Here is a 5,662-nt window from a genome sequence, read left to right as displayed (position 1 = left end):
ACGGATCGCCTCCGCCGTCACCTCCCTCGGCATCGGGAAAGCTGGGGGGACCGTGTGGTCCGTTGACCATCAGGACCTCCACCACTGGATCACTGCTGTCGCACTCGGATGCAGTCTCTGCGGAGCCAGTCGACAGGTCAAACAAGCCGTAGAGAGATTCGTCGGGCTCGATTTCCGCGACTTGGGCAGTGGTCGACTGTCGAGCCACCGTGTGCCTCACCCACCGCTGAAGCCTCGACCGACCGGAGCGCTTGCGCCGGCGGGAAGCTGGGAGGGAGGATGACACGAAAACCGGTCGATACTGAGTCGACGGTTGCCGCAGGAGGACACCGCGGACGCACGCGCGAAAGTGCGTTGCTCCGCGGACTGGGAGCGTGTCGACGTCGAGCGGAGCCTCCTGAAGCCAGGCAGAGTCGTCGGCGATGAACGTGAGCGCGCCGAGACGGATCTCGTGGCCCTCGACCAAAACTCCGGCTGAAACCATGATGAAGGCGATCGGAAAAAATTGCAACTTCTCCAATAAGTCGCTAAGACACCTGCCCCAAGGTGGGTGCCAACTGTCGTGGTTCTAAGTCTGACAGTAGTGTAGGGGGGTACTAAAGGAGAGGCAAGATCCTAGCTATGGAGTAGTTGTACACGCAAGGGTTTTACGAGTTCAGGCCCTTCTCGGAGGAAGTAACAGCCCTACGTCTCGGTGCCAGGAGGTGGTCGACTGGATTATATGCGTGAGAGTTACAGGGGTGCGAACCCTTCTGCCTGTGGAGGGGGGTGGCTTATATAGAGTGCGCCAGGACCCCAGCCAGCCCACGTAGCGGAGGGTTCAATGTACATAAAGGCCTGACGTTACTGGTAACGTCTTACATAAAGTGATATCATGGCCATAAAGACTACTTAATAACAGATCGTTTGGATGCAGAGTGACTCTAGATCTCCTGGTGGTCGAGTGAGTCTTCGTGGTCGAGTGTCTTTGAGTCTGTCGAGTGAAATCCTTCCAGGTCGACTGAAAGGTAGTTCCTTCTAGAAATGTCCTTGGGAAGGGTACTTTGGACAGGTCCATGACCCTACCCTAGGTACATGGCTTCATCACCGTCGTCGAGTCCTTCTCTGCTGGCCTCTCCGACTTCTTCGACATGGCGTATAGCTTGTACAGGTCCCAGTCTACGCATGCCCGGTGCTGGCAACACCGCCGCGTGCCTTCGTCCACGACGTGTCCCCGGGCCCGGCAAGCCTGGTGCGGCGCTTCGTCAACTTCGTCATTGTCCGTCTACGCATGCCCGGTGCTGGCAACACCGACGCGTGCCTTCTTCTATGATGTGTCCCCAGGGTTGGCAACCCCAGCGCGACGCGTCGTCAACATCATCTCCGTCCTGGCGCACCACTACTTCGACACCACTTCGCCCACGACTAACTCGGCGCTTCCTTGCGCTCGCGGCTTCACGGCGACTTTCTCGACACCGGCTACCCCGACTCGACATCGACCACGGCATTCTTCGACGGCTACCTCGACCACGGCTCCACCACACACGCTCTCGGTTACATCGACAAACGACACAAAGGGCTACCGCCTGCTTGAGCAACCTCGTCGGTTTTCACTCCAGCCACAACTCCGTGATGCATCGACCGTTACGACTGTGGGGGGGAGGGGGGTGTCCGTCGGCTTGCCTTCGGATTCTTCTCCAGTCTCACCGTCTGCGTCGCTCCCGTTGTGACTGCGGGGGGATGTTGAGTATATTGATTATTAGGAAAGACTAGATAGACTAGGATTAGTTCTGGCTTGTCTTGTACTCCAAGTTGATCATTGTACTCCTATATATATGTCCACGAGGCTCAAGCAATACTATTGAACTATTCCACCAAATCCCTCTTTCCCTTCCAACAGACCACGTTAGTTAGGGTATATATACAGTACGGAATTCCATGTATTGAAGATGGATGACCCCACAATAATTTTTTTCGATCAAAGTCCTGTTTGCTCCACACCAGAAACAAACATTTCTTTGTTCGTATCTGGACTTGGTATGTCTGCCTAAGCTGCACACCACACCACGTCACTAGCAAGGAAGCTATGCGATCAGTTGTTGCAAACCTAGCTAGAGTTAAACTTAGAACCGCGAGCTCTTCCGATCGAAATGCCGTGTAATCCTACTAGGAAACCTCTTCAAATCGCACAACGCCTCTAGAAGGTGCATGCACAGTGATTGCCCCGATTTGCCGAGCAGAGTATGGGTAGGAGTGTCTTTCCCTTCTTGAAAAATGCTTTCACCATAGGAAAGGTCACACTGGAATTGTGTTCCGTAATTTCACAACACCTGTCAGAAAAATCGTCGACGGCTGATTAGTCTCTGCCAGACTATGAGAATCAATGTTTAAATAACGAATCGTGAAAGCTCTGCGCAAAGAAGTCTGGGTGGTGTAGTTGGTTATCACGTTAGTCTCACACACTAAAGGTCCCCAGTTCGAACCTGGGCTCAGACATTTTAAGGTTTTGGCCTTTTTCTCTTTTTGGCTTTTCTTTTTTTCTTTTCATATATCAATATTAGTTCCATCTCCCTCACGCCATATATGACCATGTTTTAATTTATTAATCCCAACCCATATACTTTGCCATGTAAATGAGCCCCCTTTTTTCAACTCCGCGTTCAACAAATCTCTTTGTGGTATAGCGACTTTGTTCGCCTTGAAGGTGGCTTTGGGTTGATCTTTGTATTCATTTTGTCAGAATCTGCTGAATAAATTAATAAAGATGGTTGCATGCATCATTTTCATGCAGAGACCGAAGGTAATCCTCCTTTTTGAAAAAAAAGAAGTATCACAAGTAACTCCAATAACACATATAACGAAAAGAAGTTATTAGTGTTGTAAAGGTCCCTACCTACACAGCGAACCCCCTAAACCACAAAACAAACTAATATTGAAAGGACAAGAATGCGAGAATAAACATATAATAGCATTTTATAGGTTAAAGGTGCAACATGCAAACTTCTACTATTCGGTCAACAAGTAAATAAACTACGAGGAATAAATGTGCACCAAAATAAGCAAGTTCAGCTGCCTCATCAAAAGTCAAGTAAGGTATCATATTTGCATAAAAATTTGGATCACACGTCAACACTGCAAAATTGCATAGATTACTATAAGTCAACCGCCCATTATTCATTGCTTTTAAGTTTATTTGGGCAGCATGCAGCATGCTACAACCATCATTCACGGCATCGTATATAGGCCCTAGCCTCACGGCCTCGCACAGGACCACACACATGCACTGGCGGAGCTATGTACAACTCTGGGGGGGCTATGCCCCCCCTCCCCAGCTTTCGACCAAACTGTGAGGATTTTTTTTGGGGGGGGGGGGGGAGGGCTTAGATGAGATTTTTTTGCATTTTGCATCCTCAAACACTCATGTTTCAGCCTTAGCCCACCAGCAGTTTCTACCTGCCTAATGCCTTCTTCAGCTCGTCGTCCTTGAATGGTTTCTTCTTGTTGTGGTTCCACAGTGTCGCCGTCGCCTCCGCCACGCCAAACTTACCGAGCTTCAGTTGCGGTGGGTCTTTGGTGCCACCAACCAAGGTGTTGTAATTTTTGTTGAATCCTAGTGGTGTGGTGTATGAGAAGACTTCGGTTCTTCCATCTGTCAGCTTGAACAACTTCCCTTCAAAGTTGGTGAAGGCGAAGACATACGTGTTGTTGTTGCAAACGGAAACCTTGGGGGCAGCCCCGCCCTTGCCTACCAACTCCTCTTCGGCCCACCATGGTGGAGGCTAGTTATCCTTGGTCAGCTTGACCAGTAGCATGGCCGTTGTTTGACCTTCTCCGGATATGGGCCCAATAGCTTGCATGCATAGTCGAGATGAACGTCGTGTATGAGTCGGACAGAACATTGAACTTCACCACTTCTTGAGGGCTACAACCAAAAGAAAAATAAATAAAACAAGTTATACAATTATAATGTTAAAGCGATACTAACAAAAGAATGTGATCTGGTAGAAAATGGTAAGATGTCTTATGGGAGAAAGGAAGGGCAACGAACTTCAGTAGAAAAGGCAAAATGAGATATTAGCAGGAGTTTTTCCAGAATAGCTCTCGATTGAACCAATTGAGCACCATCGTGTATATGGCAAATTTTAAGATGGTCCTCCTACCCACTAAGAGATGGGAGGAGGTAAGAGGATAATTTAATCCTAGCCGTTGTTTGGCGGGGGCAATTTTGACCATACAAGTACGGTAAGTACAACAAAATAGTATAGGCCGTCGAAGACTGTAGTCGCTCTTTCTGTCATCGCTCCGTTACACAAAGGGAGAGCATAGGACTAGAAGAGGCAAGGAAATTCACATGTGGGCTGTGTCATTGTCATCGTCGCCAAACGGTGTTTGTCAAACTTCTGTTAGCGATGGTATATTGATATACTGTATTGTCTCGATTGTAGATTGATATCATCTTTTGCAATGGTAGACTGATATTGTCTATCTTTTTTTTTTGAACTGAAAGGGGTTTCCCCCCGCCCCAATTTTTTATTGAAAGCCAAGGCAAACTATAAGCAAACGGACTGTTAAACAGCGCTCGGCGACAATCAGAGTAGCTGCCATAGAAGGAGATACCAGGGTTCTAGTGTATTGTCTATGTTTTCCAATGATGGATTGATAAATATAAAATATTTTGCAATATGGAAGATATATATTATCTATCTTTTCCAATGGTAATTGATAATTTCCCCCAAAATATTATATACCCATCTATGCTATCATGTATAGTTGCGAGAAAAGCGCTAAGCAGATGCAAAGTACTCCCTCCGTTCCTAAATATTTGTCTTTTTAGAGTTTCAAATGGACTACCACATGCGGATGTATATAGACATATTTTAGAGTATAGATTCGCTCATTTTGCTCCGTATGTAGTCACTTGTTGAAATCTCTAGAAAGACAAATATGTAGGAACGGAGGGAGTATATGAGTATGAGAGAGTCTACTAAACTAATTATATTGTGCATTTCAGTGAATGCGGTTTCCTGTTGATTCTGTCCATTGAAACAGGGAAACATCGTGCTAACAGGTCCATCATTGGCGACCCTGCTCGGCATACGGGCCTATCAGCATCAGCCTCTGTCTCCATGACGGCAGCCAATAAATAAGCTGGTAAGGACGACAGGGGGGCGGCTTGTCCAACTATGACTCTATTCATATAGCTCTATTTCGAATCAGCAAACAAAAATGTCTGGGTGGTGTAGTTGGTTATCACGTTAGTCTCACACACTAAAGGTCCCCAGTTCGAACCTGGGCTCAGACAGTTATCCTTTTTTTTCCATTTGATATATTGCACTTACCAAAATAATTCTTGTTTTTACTTTCTTCGCATTTTTTTTAAACAAAAACGTGCGTGGTAATACTACTAGGATCAGATGCTGCGTTCGTTCTGGAGCATTTGTTAAAAGTAGTGATGGAGATGCACATTGGACAAAAAAAGTTGTAAAAGTGCAACCAGGGTGATGCTTCAAGAGTCAATTTCGTATATAGTACTACAATGACACCCTAAAAAAAGTACAGTTAGATATGCTCTCATACCCCAATTAAGAAAAAACGATTTGTGTAAAATTGCAAGTATAGGGTAAGATGCTGGTGTACTACTGTTTGTGAAAAAGAACAAAGAAAGTGGATTCTTTTTCTCGAA

At 46.6% G+C, this 5,662-nt stretch overlaps 2 non-coding genes across 2 annotated transcripts; both read left to right on the top strand.

Moving 5' to 3' along the window:
- The first annotated feature begins 2,401 nt into the window (after nt 1-2,401).
- On the top strand, nt 2,402-2,475 carry TRNAV-CAC (transfer RNA valine (anticodon CAC)). The gene has a single exon. It is a non-coding gene; the product is annotated as a tRNA-Val (tRNA).
- Nucleotides 2,476-5,207: 2,732 nt separating this feature from the next.
- Nucleotides 5,208-5,281, top strand: TRNAV-CAC (transfer RNA valine (anticodon CAC)). Its single transcript has one exon. It is a non-coding gene; the product is annotated as a tRNA-Val (tRNA).
- Nucleotides 5,282-5,662: the final 381 nt, after the last annotated feature.

This window comes from Triticum aestivum, chromosome 5B (genome assembly GCF_018294505.1).
Source record: "Triticum aestivum cultivar Chinese Spring chromosome 5B, IWGSC CS RefSeq v2.1, whole genome shotgun sequence".
In the NCBI taxonomy this organism is placed as follows: domain Eukaryota; kingdom Viridiplantae; phylum Streptophyta; class Magnoliopsida; order Poales; family Poaceae; genus Triticum; species Triticum aestivum.
Note: the sequence above shows the minus strand (reverse complement) of the source record. Positions and strands in the feature narration are given on the sequence as shown.